At 46.4% G+C, this 17823-nt stretch overlaps 1 pseudogene; it reads right to left on the reverse strand.

Annotated features, from left to right (window-relative positions):
• Positions 1-758: 758 nt before the first annotated feature.
• LOC134575285 (zinc finger protein 850-like) overlaps positions 759-17823 on the reverse strand; it is a 40645-nt pseudogene continuing 23580 nt past the window's right edge.

Consider the following 17823-nt stretch of genomic DNA (forward strand, 5'->3'; position numbering starts at 1 on the left):
CCGCCTCCCTGCCTCTTACCTATAGTCAAGGAGGGGCGACACTGGATTCTCTGGTGGTCCGGTGGCTCAGCTGGGCTGGTTAGGCCAGCAGTCTGCATCTTCCCTCTGCAGCTCAACTTCTGTAGCGAGCCCGGCATGCATTGCGTGCCACGGCAACCTGCCGCAACCCTTTACAGCCGCAGCTCGCGAGAGGTCAGTATATCGTGGTCCCCGCTTGAAAGTCAGCAGGGCCTGCAGGGGCATATATATAGAGCGGTACTTGCTATATATATTTGCACATTGGAGAGCAGTGGCCCGGACACGCATAGGATTACCAGTGCAGTCCGGGCCACCCAGGACCGCCGGGCCTGTGACAACCGTCATGGCTGTCACCCCCTGATGGCAGCCGTGCGAATACTGCCTTTACTCTAAAAAGGCAGCGTTTACATTAAAATGCCAGCGGGGACCGGCTATAGACACTGGAAGAGCTACATTAAACTGTAGTTGTTTTGCCCACTATAGTGTCTCTATAACTACTAGTTAATTAAACCTATTAGTATGCTAAAGATACTGCTGTAGGTGATAGAATAATGAAGAAACTCAAAAGTGCTAAAAGGCAGTTGCTGTACACACCTCAGTTCCCAAGATTTTTTAATTTTACTATCAGCATATACAAACAAAGACAACATTTACAACTGATATACCTTAGAGAATAAGAATCAATTCTAAATATATTCTTAACCGTAAATAAGGCACCTTTAAAAAAAAGGATAGGAGGTATTTTGTATGGTTTAACATGAAAAAGCTTTGCTTTAGTGAAATGATGGGTAGTAAATACAATTTGAATCACAGTTTTAGTATGTTTCACAGTCACAATACAGATCTTCTCATGTTATTCCATTGCTGCGTCATAAAACCTTGGAGTTGACTACACCATTCCCAATATTCAGAACACAATGCTTCTCTTTAATGAGAGTTCTCTGATGGCTAACAAAATGTGCATGCTGGCTAACATATTCCCCACATTAAGAACATGAAAAAGATTTTTCTCCTGTGTGACTAATCTGATGTTTCACAAGCTCGGATTTACTCACAAAACATTTCCCACATTCATAACATGAGAATGCTTTCTCTCCTGTGTGAGTTCTCTGAAGTATCACAAGCTCTGCTTTTCTGGGAAAATGTTTCCCACATTCAGAACATGAAAAAGGCTTTTCTCCTGTGTGAGTTCTGTGATGTCTAACAAGATGTGAGTGAATGCTAAACTGTTTCCCACATTCAGAACAAGGGAAAGGCTATTCACCTGTATGAGTTCTTTCATGCACAAGAAGGTGTGAGTGACGGGTAAAGCATTTCCCACATTCAGAACACGAGAAAGGCTTCTCTCCTGTGTGAGTTCTCTGATGTTTCATAAGATCTGATTTACTGACAAACCTTTTCCCACATTCAGAACATGAGAAAGGCTTTTCTCCTGTGTGAATTCTCTGATGTTTCAAAAGCTTGGATCTACTGACAAAACATTTCCCACATTCAGAACACGAGAAAGGCTTTTCTCCTGTGTGAGTTCTCTGATGAGTCACAAGATCTGATTTATTGACAAACCTTTTCCCACATTCAGAACATGAGAAAGGCTTCTCTCCTGTGTGAGTTCTCTGATGTTTCACAAGATCTGATTTATTGACAAACCTTTTCCCACATTCAGAACATGAGTAAGGCTTCTCTCCTGTGTGAGTTCTCTGATGATTCACAAGTTCTGATTTGCTGACATACCGTTTCCCACATTCAGAACATGAGAAAGGCTTCTCTCCTGTGTGAGTTCTTTGATGCACAACAAGGTTTGAGTGCTGGCTATAGCATTTCCCACATTCAGAACACGAGAAAGGCTTTTCTCCTGTGTGAGTTCTATTGTGCAAAATAAGGCTTGAGTGCTGGTTAAAGCATTTCCCACATTCAGAACACGAGAAAGGCTTTTCTCCTGTGTGAGTTCTCTGATGATTCACAAGACTTGATTTACTGACAAAACATTTCCCACATTCAAAACACGAGAAAGGCTTTTCTCCTGTGTGAGTTCTATTATGCACAACAAGGTGTGAGTGCCGGTTAAAGCATTTCCCACATTCAGAACATGAAAAAGGCTTCTCTTCTGTGTGAGTTCTCTGATGTTTCACAAGATTTGATTTACTGACAGAACATTTGCCACATTCAGAACATGAGAAAGGCTTCTCTCCTGTGTGAGTTCTCTGATGTTTCACAAGATCTGATTTACTAACAAAACATTTTCCACATTCACAACAGGAGAAAGGCTTTTCTCCTGTGTGAGTTCTTTGATGCACAACAAGGTTTGAGTGCTGGCTATAGCATTTACCACATTCAGAACATGAGAAAGATTTTTTTCCTGTGCAAGTTCTTCGATGTATAGTAAGACTTGAGTTTTGGCTGTAGCATTTCCCGCAATCAGGACATGAGAATGCTTTCTCTCCTGTGTGAGTTATCTGATGTTTCACAAGCTCAGCTTTACTGGGAAAAGGTTTCCCACATTCAGAACACGATAAAGGGTCTTTCCCTGTGTGAGTTCTGTGATGTCTAACAAGATGTGAGTGAATGCTAAACCTTTTCCCACATTCAGAACAAGAGAAAGGCTTTTCTCCTGTGTGAGTTATATTATGCCTAACAAGGTGTGAGCGCCGGCTAAAGCATTTCCCACATTCAGAACATGAGAAAGGTTTCTCTCCTGTGTGAGTTTTCTGATGTTTCACAAGATCTGATTTACTGACAAAACATTTCTCACACATAGAACATAAGAACGGTCTCTCTCCTGAGTGAGTTCTTCGATGTATAGTAAGACTTGAGTTTTGGCTGTAGCATTTCCCGCAATCAGGACATGAGAATGTTTTCTTTCCTGTGTGAATTCTCGGTTTTGCAAGATAGGAGTTACATGGAAAAGAAGAGAATGGCATTTCTCCTGTGTGGACAACAAATTCTGAACAACAAAAACATTTCCACGATTCAGAACATGGGAAATGTTTTGGGTTTCTGTTTACTATCTCACTTGAAGATGTACATGGTTCTGAGCGATTGTTTGACTTTTGAGGAATGAATTCCGTGGTCCTTTTATTACAATATTTATTCAGAGTATTGCTTAGTGCACTTTTGTTCTTGTCCTGTCCTTCAGGATAACTTCTGCTTTTGGAACCACCTGCAAGAAATGTAATGTACTTGGAGTTAAAGAAAATCTCACTAGAAATTATTCTTTTTTACCAAAAAATTTTCATGAAAGATCAGAAATTTGACAATAAAGCATCACGGTGATTGCAAAGGACCATAACTACTTAAGGACCACATGACGGTCTATGCAGTGTATGGTTTTAACGCACAGTGACAGCATAGACCATCCTGCAGTAAAAAATTAAATCCCTGCTGGTACCATGGAACCCCAGGTATAATTTTATAGATGCTTGTCCTTTCTATCAACTCAAGCCAGAATAAGTGGTCCCAGACTGATCTATGCTCGGTTTGCAGAGCTCAACGTGAGCAGCAATCAGAGATTTAAATCCCCATTGTTACAATGCGGTGTAAACAAGGTTAAATCCCTGCTCACACCAGGAAACCCAGGTATCAATAGATAACTGTGTCTCCTCTGTCAGTTGGGGCCATTTTTAGGGACCCCAAACTGACAGGTGAGCTGCATACAGAGTGAGATCGGCATGCAGATCTTTCAGTCGGGATTTAAATCTCCATAGTGAGCAAAGTACTCACTTTTGTTGCCAACGGTTTAGACATTAATGGCGGTGTGTTGAGTTATTTTAAGGGGACAGCACATTTACCCTGTTATACAGGCTGTACACGTACTACTTTACATTGTAGCAGAGTATAATTTCTCCAGTGTTCTCACATGAAAAGATATAATAAAATATTTACAAAAATGTGAGGGGTGTACTCACTTGTGTGAGATACTGTAGGTATTTGTCACTTCAAATTAAAGCCTTTTTTATCCTTAACAAAAATGGTATATAATATGCGTTGGTGCAGTAAATGGGAAAGATGGAAATTGCTATTGAATACACAGAGCAAAGATTGAATTGGTCCTCAAGTAAAAAACAAACAAATTAGGCTTGGCCCCTAAGGGGTTAAATAAGAATTTTGCATTTTACGTCTTTTTTTGTTGTTGTTTTTTTATATTAAATTATGTTTCATATATAAATATTTGATATGAAATGAAAGCCATGTTACTTCTGAACAAAATGCTATATAATAAGTGTGGGCTCACTAAATATGAAAGAGATGAATTATGGTTGAACGGATATAGAGCGCAGATTCCAGGTTTGTTTACATTTAGATCTGGAGGAGGCGGGCTGAAAGCTAGCCGGATAAGAGGCATGTGTGGGTGTGGTGAGTGTAGGTGTAAAAATGGGTGTGGTAGAGAAATGAATTAAGGGGCTGGAATATATAAATAGGCAGTGATTTTGTCTCCTAGCATCAGCCATCTTAAAAATAACAGCTTGGTAACAGCTTCCTCATTGCTAGTTTGGTTATCAGAACTTGTCACACAGCCAGGGCATGGACATTGACGGTATCCTCGCTGCCCTCAGGGCTGAGGCCCTACAAAACAGTGGCCGTCACCTGCGTTGCCGAGCGCGGCCTCCGGCCCGTTTCGACCCCTTGAATGTGACTCGGGCCCGGGGGAGGAGCAGGAGCCCTGTTTCAGAAAGTTCCATTGTAAGTAAAGGGTGAAATTAAGGTTAGGAGGTGTCAGTTCTAGAATTACGATTGAAATTACAGACACGAAGTCTGGGATAAGACTGAAAAAAAACTAAGAAAATGCTTGGAAGTGACATGTCCTATTATTGATAGGGGCCAAAAAGATAAGCCAAAATTATGTAAAACACATCATCGAATTCAGTTAACCCATTATGCAAAAAGGCAAATGGACCCCAAGGCAAGAAATTTTGGTGATGCAATTGTGCCATCTACTGACCAAAATCTAGATGGTAGTCTTTAGGGAAGACATACCTACAGTTCCCTATTGGTCCTATCAATTAGTGATGTGTAGAGAGTTTGGCCCTTTAAAAAGTAAGGACAAGGGAAGAGAGGGACATTCAAAGATTCATACATTCAGACATTCAAAGATTTAGACATTCACACATTCTACTCTTTGGGACACTCATACTCTTTGAACCACATTCAAACTTTCTTTGAAACACTTGGACTATACGCAAGAAACAACACTTTCCGGACACCTAATGTTTACTATTACTTTTTACAACTAACACCACCTTTTTTTATTACATCCAATCCTCAATTCATCAATCATACTTGCATACAAATTCCTGGGACCTATCTACACATCTGATAAGGAAATCTAGAACATAACTGGTAATTATGCTGATTTTAATGAATTAATTTGAGATTTTTACTAATAGCAGGAATATATCTGGATAAATCTTGGTCAGATTTCAATCATTAGAAATTTTAGTTAACTAAGGAATATATGGTTATAAAAATTCCATTCCTGCAGGTGGAATAAAGATAACAATATATTAAAGGTAATATTTGCCAAAGGTTAGCATGCCTCATTTATCCAGATGTATTGACTTGTTCTGAAATAAGAGTGTATCTTATTTAGGAAAGTTAAAATTTGGTAAATGTAAAATCTGGCAGATTTATTCTTATTGGATGGTCCGGGAATGGTTAATGATCTGGTATGAACATTGCTTTAACCCCTTAAGGACACATGACATGTGTGACATGTCATGATTCCCTTTTATTCCAGAAGTTTGGTCCTTAAGGGGTTAATTGTAAAATTGCAACATAATAGGATATCTGGCCTATGAGGATTGTAGCCAGCGGTGGAAGGGTTACTCAGTGTGATCTAACTGTTAGCCAAAGTTTTATTGCTTTAGGCTGCTGTGAAGTTCTGCTTTCTGTGTGAAGTTGGTTTCTAAGTGAAGTGTCCTATCATAAATCTTGTTAAGTTCTTGACAACTGGTTGCTTTAGCTGCTGTATTGTGTTTAAACCATTGCCATATTGTATGACTATGTATACCTAAATATTCACTGATTATTGTCACGCATGTTACATATATTATTTTTTATTATTATTGTCACAATAATTTATATTTTTTATGAAGAAATTGTGATTTACTGTGTGAAGTAAAAATGCTCTAGTGAAACTTCCTCTAGGATCTAAGAGAATCAAAATTATGGGTAATATTCAGCTTTATATTATCATTTTCGGGTAAACAGTGCCAAGATATCAATTTTGATATATTAAAAATTAAATTACATTTTGATAATTTTTATGAAAATATTATTTTATCATTTATCACCCCATAAATATCCTCACAACAGTCAAAATGCCATGCAGAGCCAAGAAAATAACAAAATATCTTAATTTCTAACACTTTTTTTTTAGATTAAATTAAAGTCTTATTTCTGCTGAACAAAATGATATATAATAAGTGTGGGTGCATGTAATATTAAACGGGTAAATTATGGTTAAACAGATAAAGAGCTCAAATTCTAGGTGTGGCAGGACCACTGCCAAACTGTGAATTGCCCTCTCCTGTGTGGATGTGCTCTCCTGGAATGTATGTTTTCCCTTTTTAATTTCCCCCTTTCTGTAATTTTCACTTTAAATCATGCAAATTACTTTTAACCACACAGGAGGGCTCAGCCACACGGAGAACCGTGCAAGGACCACCCCAATACCCCATTTAGAATGTTTAGTTAGAATGTTCACACTTTGCTAACAAGGTGTGAAAACTGCAGACCACAATCTTCAAACACACGCGGGCGCTCAGACGCACGGAGTCCCGTGCGCCGGACCACCCCGATACTCCATTTAGAAAGTGTGTTTAGAACGTTCACACCTCGCCAGCATCGAGTGCGAAAGTGCCCTTCACCACTTGTTCTTGTAGAGGACCAATGGCTAGCTTTTTGCCCTGTGATTATGGCCCATGTGACTTATTGGATTTTAAAACTATTTTTCTGCCCCTTTAAATCTATGGGAAAATGTGCCTCTTCCCCTCCCCCTTTTTCCTGTCTATTGTTCTCCAGCAGGGTGTTGTCCCAGGGACACTGCCAGACCAGTTGAAACTGGCTGCTTTGTCCCTCAATCTCTCATCAGCCCTTGCTATTGTTTAACCCCATGGCGATCCAACTGTATTCGTGAGATATTCACACTGGGGATTGCTATACTTTGTATACTCCCCTGAGCTCTAATCACTTAGGTCTTTTAACCCCTTAAGGACCAAACTTCTGGAATAAAAGGGAATCATGACGTGTCAGACACGTCATGTGTCCTTAAGGGGTTAAGGAGGAGAGGCTTTTCCCACACGGTCCTGGAGGACAGAGGCTAATCCAGGGTGGAAGGAAGACGGCGACACTCCAGTTAAGCTACGGCAGTTTTGGAGTCTGCGGTGGTTGTGGTGTCCGGTGCAGTGCTTATGGTCATGCGGCGTCAGCTAGGAAGCGTCTGTCAACGGAGGTGCCCAGTTGGAGTTCCAGGTGATTCGTTACAGCATGCTTCCCCTGGGTGTCCACCAATTCATATCAACGAACGCCCACCAAGGGGAGCATTCGCATCCCAAACCGGCCTGCGCTCACAGTCCTCGATCCCCATATCGAGGATCGTCCTACCCGCTCCCAACGGAATTATAAACATTCTTTACGGGGCGTGGCCTGGACGAGCATGGTGCAGGACGCTCAGTAAATCAGCTCCGCACCCCTGGCCGAAATTAAGCTTAAAAACAGCATTAACACGGGTACTAATGGTCCGAACAAAGAAGCACCTAGCCCCGGAGACATCGGGGACCAACTCCCCGAGGAGATACACAGGTCCGATGGACGATTTTGTAGCTACACCGTCGGATCCCAGGGAGCCGCAGCATGCGGCCAAGATGGCGCCCACATCGCCAAGCTCAGTGAGCACAGGAGAAATGCAGACGGGAGACACCCAGGCAAGTGATTTTGCCCTCATCAGAACTGAACTTACCCGGATCTCTGCTAACATGCTCTCCAAAGCTGACAGGGGAGCCATAGTTCAGGAACTGCGCACAGCGCTTCGAGAGGAACTGGCAGGCCTCCGCACGGACCTTACCACGCTAGAACACCGCGTAGACGAAATGGAGACGGCGGTACAAGGTAGCGAGGACCAACACAGGGCCACAGAAGTAGCAGTGACAAGGCAAGGTAACATGCTCCTCGCCATCCGCAGGCAGGTGGAAGACCTAGAGAACAGAAGCAGACGCAATAACATCAGGGTCCGCGGCCTGCCTGAAGAGGGTAATGTACCGCTTCACACCTCGCTGTCCGATCTCTTCCGGCAGATCTTGGGAACACAAGCCCCAGCCACCATACATTTTGAGCGGGCGCATAGAGCCCTGGGTCCAGCGAGGCAAGACGGGAACCCACGAGACGTGGTCTGCTGCATAGCCACGCCAGGACTCCGAGATAACATAATGGCGGCCGCGAGAGCGCTCCCTGCCATCAACTACCAGGGAGCGGAAATTTCCCTATACCAAGACTTATCTAACCTGACGCTCGATGCCAGGAGAGCCCTCCGCCCTGTGACGAACGCACTAAGGGAAAAGAGAATCCAATATCGCTGGGGGTTCCCCTTTAGCCTGCAGGCGAGGCATGGCAACGCTTGGCTTACGGCCCGCTGGCCGGAAGATGTTCCGAGACTCCAACGGACGCTAGGCCTCCCTCAAGTAAGGGTTCGAAACTGGATCCTCGACGAAGCCGCTACCACCAGGAGAGACCCGCTGGCTCCTGTTAGACCACCCGACATCGCGCCTGGCCGCATAGAGCAACCACAACGGAGAGGAGGCCCGGAGGGCCCTGAAGAGTAAAGTAGTCGGACCCTGACCTGGACATGGGGACTGGTGAGTGCTTACAGTGATTTGGGGGATTAAGGGGTCCTGCCATGAATGGAGATTGCTGAGGATTATTGAGGGGTTGGGAGACTCTTTGCAGGTTTATTGGGGAGGGGGATGGGATCTGTGAGGCCGAACCCTGAGACTCAAAGCAGGGGCATAGCATGCAGGGGAAGGGTCTGAGTTTGGAGCGACCTTGTCCGCAGGCTGTACCCCACAACCCTGGCCGAAGCCAGCAGCCGTATTGTGTGGCTCCAATCCCCAGAGCAGGCCTTTTGGGTGGGGGGCTGCAGGGGGGAGGGGGGACAATCAATGTTTTGTGAGACTAGGGATTGGGGCATGTAAGACGCATAGACCCCCAGGCTTCACAGAGATAAACACGGCTGTGTGAACGAGAAGAGCTGACAGCTGCCCCGACCACCTTTATTACAGGATGGGCGTCCCCTCACCTCCCTGGCTGACCAGGGTCATTTATCCGCATAAGGACCTCTACTTATATCGGATGTTCTGGGGGAGCAAAGAGAGGGTCACAGGGTCCTAGGGGGTGGGGGCGGGGGGAGCTAAGTTTACTAATGTTGTTGCTAGTTTGAATGTTTTTGGTATAACGTGCAGAACCGCCCAGTCACCCGCTTAAGCAGTCTTTGGATGTCTATAGGACCCCCTACCACACATGGACGGTTAGGGAGAGGAGGTGACGTAGGATGAGGGAATGTGTTGCCGAACTAGGCCCTGACCTCTTGGGATACCCCGGAAGTCGCCCCCGTGAGATCCCCGGACGATGACTGACCCTGACACCCCCCCCCCCAGGCGACAACCTGGAAATGCACCCCACCCCCGCCAGGTGACATACTGATAAGGGAGACGGGCCACACTGTGAGGGCAGGCTGACAGGGTTTGCTAAAGCAAGTAATAGATACACTGACCGTCCCCCTCACCAACTCCGGGCGGAGGGTACTCCCCCCCCAGCCACACGACGACCTGGTGGGTGGACCCGGCCCCTGGGACACTGTTAGTCGCCCATCATCATCCGACAAATCCGACTATAAAATGTCCTATACGGACCACATGCCTCCCGTGTCACTTACGCTCCCTCGGCCAGGGGGGAGGGACATTGATCACTACCCCTAGGGACACGACACTAGTGATAATTACACCCTGATAGAAAGGGCTTAATACCTCGTAGTAGGATTTCTAAGTCCGCAGACAGGTATCATAATCACACCTAAGAGTTCTCTGCAAACACATACCATACTCGTAAACTGAACACTGTACCAGAGCCTAAAGGGCTACGTACCCCATTGACGGGCACACCCTAACACTGGTGGGTGCAAGTAGGACTCTACCCACATAGAGACCCCGCACGACACCACCACCACAGGTGCCAAGTCATTGTGAACCTGCATCGAGCAGATCACATTCCTTCCCTCTCTCCCCCTCCCGGACCTCCCTTCCCCCCAATCTCACCCCGGGAATGGTGGGGACGGGGTTCGCTCCCGCTCCCCTCCGTGTCTGGTCGAGCAATACCCGGGGCTTAAACATCCCGGAAAGGAGGTCTCATCTCCTACGCTCCCTATGGACAGAACGGGTGTCTGTGGCGTTCCTCCAAGAGACCCACTTTCGAGGCCCAGATGGACCAAGCCTGAAGGACGCGAGATACCCGGTAGGATTCTTCGCTAATCACCACACTGCCAAGAAGGCTGGGGTAGCGATCCTGTTTGCTAGTACGATTCCGTTTGAATGCACAGCGACCAAAGCGGACGAAATGGGGAGATATCTATTCATAAAGGGCAAAATTGCGGACAACACCTACACCTTCGCTAGCCTTTATGCACCAAACGCCCGACAATCTAGTTTCCTCCGCAAAACGTTGCGCAAACTTGAACTGTTCAGGGAAGGTTTCCTTATTGTAGCAGGCGACTTGAATGCCGCCCTGGAACCGAGAATAGATACCTCAAAGGGTACGAGCTCCCTCCCGTCTCGGGACCTCCACGAGATCCGTAGAGCGCTCCAGGACTCGGGACTCATGGACAGCTGGAGGGTCCTACATCCGGACGAGAAGGATTTCACCTACTACTCGACGGCCCATAAGTCGTATAGCAGACTGGACTACATCTGCGTTGCCAGAGAACTACTGCCTCTGCTGCTAACGACTGAGATCCGGCCCATGGGATGGTCGGACCACTCCCCAATAACGGCGACAATCAAATCCCCTCTATTCCGACCTAGAGAGCGACAGTGGCGGATGAACGAGTCCATCCTTACTGATGACCTGGTTACAGCCGAGCTCCGTTCGACACTGACAAGATTCTTCGAGGAGAATGAAACCCCGGAAATCCCAGCATTGACAATATGGGAAACCCATAAATGTGTGATCCGAGGAGAGCTGATCAGAATATGTACTCATAGACAGAAGCAACAGCGACTGCGAATCGAGGACCTGACATCACGGATCGCGGCCCTGGAAACTGCACATAAAAACACCCACTTAGAGGAAAACTACAAGGCACTACTGGACGCCAGAGGCGCACTGAGGGACATCCTACAACAGAAACTCCAATTTACGATACGCAAATCGCAGCGCTTCTTTTATGAATACTCAAATAAATGCGATCGACTCCTGGCCCGGATGCTACAAAAGCAACGTCGTAAGTGCCAAATCACGAAAATACAGCATAGAACCCATGGGGTAACTCAGCTCCCAGATAGGATCACAGAAGCATTCCACAGCTTCTACAGTGACCTGTATAACTTACCACCTAAGGACGGAGATAGGGACCACCATCGGCAAGAGGAACGCATAAGTAGCTACCTACAACGCCACGTCACGGAAACCTTAAGCGAAGAGGTGGCAGACAGTCTGGAAGCCCCGATCACTCTCGAGGAACTTCAGGCGGCATTGAAGGGCTCTAAACTGAATAAGGCTCCTGGGCCGGACGGTCTACCGCTCCGTTACTTCAAAGAATTTGGAGAAGTGCTCTTACCCAAGCTTCTCATTGGCCTCAATTCCATATTAGACGGCGCAACCCTACCCAGAGATGCCCTTACGGCAACAATTGCGATAATCCATAAGGAGGGTAAGGACCCCACTAATTGCGCAAGTTACCGGCCAATCTCGCTCCTGAATGCTGATTTAAAACTATTCACGAAAATCCTGGAGACTCGAATGAAAGGAGTGGTGCCTGCTTTGGTCCACCCGGACCAGGTGGGGTTCATTCCAGGTCGGGAGGCGAGAGACAACACCACACGGGCCCTAAATGTCATCCATGCGGCACGGCGCTCCAGGCTGAGGATCCTCCTCCTTTCCACAGACGCGGAGAAGGCCTTTGATCGGGTGGATTGGCGATTCATGTTGGCAACTCTCCGAGCGATGGGTTTTGGACCCCACCTCATAACGTGGATAGCGTCGCTATATACGATTCCTTCCGCTAGGATCCGGGTTAATGGAGCTCTGTCGGACCCAGTGCGGATCCACAACGGTACGAGACAGGGGTGCCCACTGTCCCCCCTCCTGTTTGCCCTCTCCCTGGAGCCGTTCCTGGGGGCGGTCGGACGGGATGGAGGTATCAGGGGGTTTACCCTGGGAGGCCAGGAGCATAAGGTGGCCGCATATGCGGATGATATGTTATTCTTCGTCAGCGAACCCCTGGCCACTCTACCGAATCTCCTGAGGGCCTTTGATGAATACGGGCAGGTCTCCAATATGAAGTTGAACACTGATAAATCGGAGGCCCTACCCGTTACAACTGGAGAGGAAATGACAACTCATCTCAAGACCCAATATGCATTCAAGTGGTGCCCCGTTAAAATCAAGTATCTGGGGATCTGGCTGTCCACCGACCTAACTCGGATGTATGCCCACAACTTCGAACCTATGATCCACAGACTACGGTCGGACATGATGCACTGGTCGGGTCTATGTGTCTCCTGGTTTGGTAGGATGAATGCAATAAAAATGAATCTCCTGCCACGACTACTGTACCTGTTCCAGGCCATCCCCATAGGCATACCTCAGACTTTCTTCAAATCTATGGACACAGCCATTACCAAGTTTGTGTGGCAATCTAGGACCCCCAGACTGAAAAAGCAACACCTGCGCCTGCCCAAGGCCCGAGGGGGAGTGGGGCTCCCCTCACTCTTAGACTACTACAGGGCAACCCACCTCCAACGCATAGTGGATTGGCACGTACCCAAATCCGATAAGAGATGGATACAAATGGAGAAGGCTCAGATGGCTGGAACGCTACCGGCTGCGGTTTGGCTTGGGGACCCCCTAAAGAGCGTACACCTACGTGGTCACCCGCTCATTGGGGCGACCCTACGAACCTGGTATCGCATCAGGATCACCCTCACGCTTACCACCACCCCAGGCCCACTAACGCCGATAACGCATAATCCGGAACTGGCGGGCGGTCTATCACCACAGGACATCGCGACCTTCGGCCTCTCGGAGTGGACGTATATGCGACAATGGTGTGGAGAGGACGAGCTGAAACAACTCCAGGATCTGATGCCGGAACGTACCCCTACGGGACTGGATAGGTTCAGGTACTTCCAAACCAAAACATACTACCTAGCCCAACAGGGGAGGCGACTATTCCATAGAGCCCTCACGGAATTTGAACAAATCTGCAAGAAATGCGCACATCTTTGTAGAGGAATCTCGATCCTCTATGCAATGCTTCTGTCATCACAACAACCGATACGCCTCACTCATGTGACGCGCTGGGAGGAGAGCACGGGTGTGCTGTTGTCGGACCCCCAATGGACTAAAATCCACGTCTTAACGCACCAGAGCTCCCTCTGCTCCAAACAGCAGGAGCTCAATTTTAAACTACTGACCAACTGGTACAGGACCCCTGCAAGGATCCACAGGATGATACCATCGGTCCCTGCGACCTGCTGGCGCTGCGGTGGAGAAGACGGCACGGACCTACACATCTGGTGGTCCTGCAGAATCGTAGTCCCGTACTGGCAACAGGTACACCAGCGGATCACAGACATCATAGACCCGGATCTACCGTTCCAACCGCTACCGATACTCCTGCACCACACGCCGGTATCCATATCGAAGTACAAAAAATCGCTGACTAAACATCTGTTGAACGCCGCTAAATCTCTCATCCCTATGAAATGGAAGACAGTGACGGTACCTTCTGCACAGGAATGGATGGCCAAAGTGGAGGAGATCCGCGGGATGGAACAGCTGACAGCATCACTACACGGAACCACAGAACGCTATCTTCAAACCTGGACACCCTGGTTAATGTACATATCTGGAAGGTAGCCGGGGTAAATGTTACCCTGCGGCGAACAGTGTAGATAGGTCGAGCGACAATAGGAGATATTAAGCTCCTCCGAACGGATTGGGAAACCCGGGTGCGCTCGGCTGGCTGGACGGGGAGAATTAGGGATGTGACCCCGCCCGCCATCACCTCGAGTGGAGAACCCCCCCCCCCTTCCCAACCCCCCCTTTTTCCCACCCTAACTTTTGCACATAGAAACCTACATACGCCACGGTTAAACAGAACTATGGTAACCAACAATTATACACATAGCTTAGTTCCACACACAACATAGTCCACAATGCATATGACTAAGGCTGCACAGATCACTCAGGCGCAAGGTAAACGCACACAGCTGGACGAGGGCGCACTGGCTGAAACGGAGAGGCATGTCGAGATCTTGGACCCCTAGGTCCGCAGAAATTTGGTAAACCAATATTTGTGCCGCACCACAAGGATATTAGACGCCCGAGACATAGACAGTGACCCATCAGGAGCAGGACTACACCCACAGATACTAACACCTGACAATTACGACCCCTTGTGACGCACTGAAATAGACTCCCATACCCCGGGAACAAAATCCCCACCCCGTGGATAGAGGACAGAGACTGAAGGCGAGGTAGCAGGACCTGACTTGCCCAGAACAACTTCACTGTTTGTAGAAAAGGTATTCTCCAAACCCATGAGCAATGAATCCTCTTTTTCAATATATAAATGTGTGGAGGTATTAACACCAATGCGGACTGGAGATGTTTGCCGAATGTATGCTATGTTCCAGTACGCCACGATAATGGGCTCACTCCCCATGCTAACACCATAACCTAGCAATAGTATACAGATTCCAGACATCACTAGGGGGGTAATGGGCTCATCCCAGCACACACATAAGACAAAGAGACATGCTCACAAAAGGTAGATACGCCTGCTGACCGAAGACAGGGAATCACGATACATACTCTGACTGTACACCTTATCCCAGAGAGAGAGAACGGACACGGGAAGTGGGCCCGGCAAGTTGGAAATTTAGGGGATTGATGTATGACTTTTCTGGTGGGGACGTCCCAATTCCAGCTAGTAATGTCGAGCGGTAATAGAAAAGGTCACGTACGACTGCTGTACAAAAGTTTTATTAAACATAGATGCATACAGTGTGACATGTTGCATATTGAGATTGCATAATTACTTGTTCATTAGGTCGAATTTGAACCTGCATAATTTAAAACGTGAAATTACATGTATTCCCCCCCCCCCTTTTCATTATTCTGTACCCCTTGAAAACTTCTTAACAAAGAAAGATTGACTATAAACATTCTTTACACCCCTACCTGGGAGCTACAAGGCTAGGCTCATAGCTGCCAAGGAAAACGCTCTTTCAGGTGGATACCAGCGTGGGGATATCCACCCGAGAGAGGGACGCACGCCAACAGGGATCCCTGGGGCTGGAAGTCAGTCTCACGGCCACAGGGCCCCGGTGGCTGCGTGGAAGTCTGTGCCAACTAATGGGAGAACGAGCGCCCATTCAAACTAGGTTCGCCCCATTCTCCTGGTTGGTCGGCACAAGGGAGCGCTGATTGGTCGCTGCAAGGAGCCGGCGACCAATCAGAGCATGAGCACTCGTTCAAACTGGGTTTTGCGCCCTTTCTTCTGATTGGACGGCGAACCCCCTTTCCTCCCTGAGCGTTGATTGGCGCGGATTGGTGCAATCAGGTTTAATGCCCTTTCTTCTGATTTGGCGGCAAAACCCCTCCCCTACCTGGGCGCAACCTGGTTTTACGCCTTTCAGCGGATTGGCTGTTGCTTGGTTTGGGCGTGAAGTTTGAATTCACCGGATTAAACCAAGCATCGTTGTGGAACTGATTTCGGGGATGTACAGAGCCTCGAGCCCAAGACTTTAGACGCTGGTATCTTGGGCTCTGTACACCCAATAGCCCCGTTATCTTCAGGGATCCCAGATGGGACCTGGGGCTATCTAACGATATATGTTTTACCTGTGGGACCCCTTCCATTCCCGGGGCGCCGAGCCCCAAAGTTTACTCCCCCTGTATATAATGTGTTTGAAGATGTAACCCTATGTGCTGTTGGTATCTCCCAGAGAGAGAGATGATTATCTGGAACCCAACCCCCTCCTGACTAGGATTGTGTTATGTTGAATGGAGACCCCCTGCTGCGGTCTATGCTTAAAAGACGGCTGTTTCCCAAAAAGTGGGGAAAAAAAAGTGTTTAAACCTCCAAAACTGTGTGTCATCCAGTTACTGGGATAAATGGGTCTCTTAATACATTAGTAGCGGGGGTAACAAGACGGGTTACCCAGGTCCCGCTACACTAGGTTTTGGTCAGAACTTGTACAATTGTCTCCGTACTTAAGTGGATAAAAGTGTTGTGAAAAAGAATGAGAACAGAGTCAATGTGATCGGATCAACATCATTAATGACTCAACAGCAGCCCTTATATTATCAATAATTATATGATAGATTGCAATTATGGCATTATTAGGCAACATATGCAGAAACGTGTGGTATTTAAAGGATTTAATAATTAAAATATTAAAGGAAATCTATATTGACAGAAACACAAACAGGTATTCCTGTCCCTAAAGCTCAGAAAATGGTATTTAGGTTTCAATGTAAAATGTGAATTTATTCAGCTTTATTCTAGTGCCACGCAGGTCCGCCATGGCTGGCCTCACTCCCATCCCACCTCCTTGGCTGATATCAAATTTGAAGATCTCAGCCAAAGCATTGAGAGGTTTAAGTGCACATGTGATAAAATGCCTCTCTGCATCACCTGATAAAGAAGCATTGAATCAATGCATCTCCATGGTGAACATTTAGCATCTCCATGGAGAGCGTGGAGCTGATGAATGTCAATGATTGTAGAGCACTGACACAGAAAGCACCTCTTGTGGCCATCTGAGTGACAGCCACTGGATGTGTTCCTAGGCAATAATGCAAATACTGCCTTTACTCTAAAAAGGCAGCGTTTACATTAAAATGCCAGTGGGGACCAGCTATAGACAATGAAAGAGCTACATTAAACTGTAGTTGTTTTGGCCACTATAGTGTCTCTATAACTACTAGTTAATTAAACCTATTAGTATGCTAAAGATACTGCTGTAGGTGATAAAATAAGGAAGAAACACAAAAGTGCTAAAAGGCAGTTGCTGTACGCACCTCAGTTCCCAAGATTTTTTAATTTTACAATCAGCATATACAAACAAAGACAACATTTACAACTGATATACCTTAGAGAATAAGAATCAATTCTAAATATATTGTTAACTGTAAATAAGGTACCTTTAAAAAAAGGATAGGAGGTATTATTTATAGTTTAACATGAAAAAGCTTTGCTTTAGTGAAATGATGGGTAGTAAATAAAATCTGAATCACAGTTTTAGTATGTTTCACAGTCACAATACAGATCTTCTCATGTTATTCCATTGCTGCTTCATAAAACCTTGGAGTTGACTATACCATTCCCAATATTCAGAACACAATGCTTCTCTTTAATGAGAGTTCTCTGATGGCTTCAAAATGTGCATGCTGGCTAAAACATTCCCCACATTCATAACATGAGAATGCTTTCTCTCCTGTGTGAGTTCTCTGAAGTATCACAAGGTCTGCTTTTCTGTGAAAATTTTTCCCACATTCAGAACACGAAAAAGGCTTTTCTCCTGTGTGAGTTCT

The sequence above is a fragment of the Pelobates fuscus genome, chromosome 10 (genome assembly GCF_036172605.1).
Source record: "Pelobates fuscus isolate aPelFus1 chromosome 10, aPelFus1.pri, whole genome shotgun sequence".
Classification (NCBI taxonomy): domain Eukaryota; kingdom Metazoa; phylum Chordata; class Amphibia; order Anura; family Pelobatidae; genus Pelobates; species Pelobates fuscus.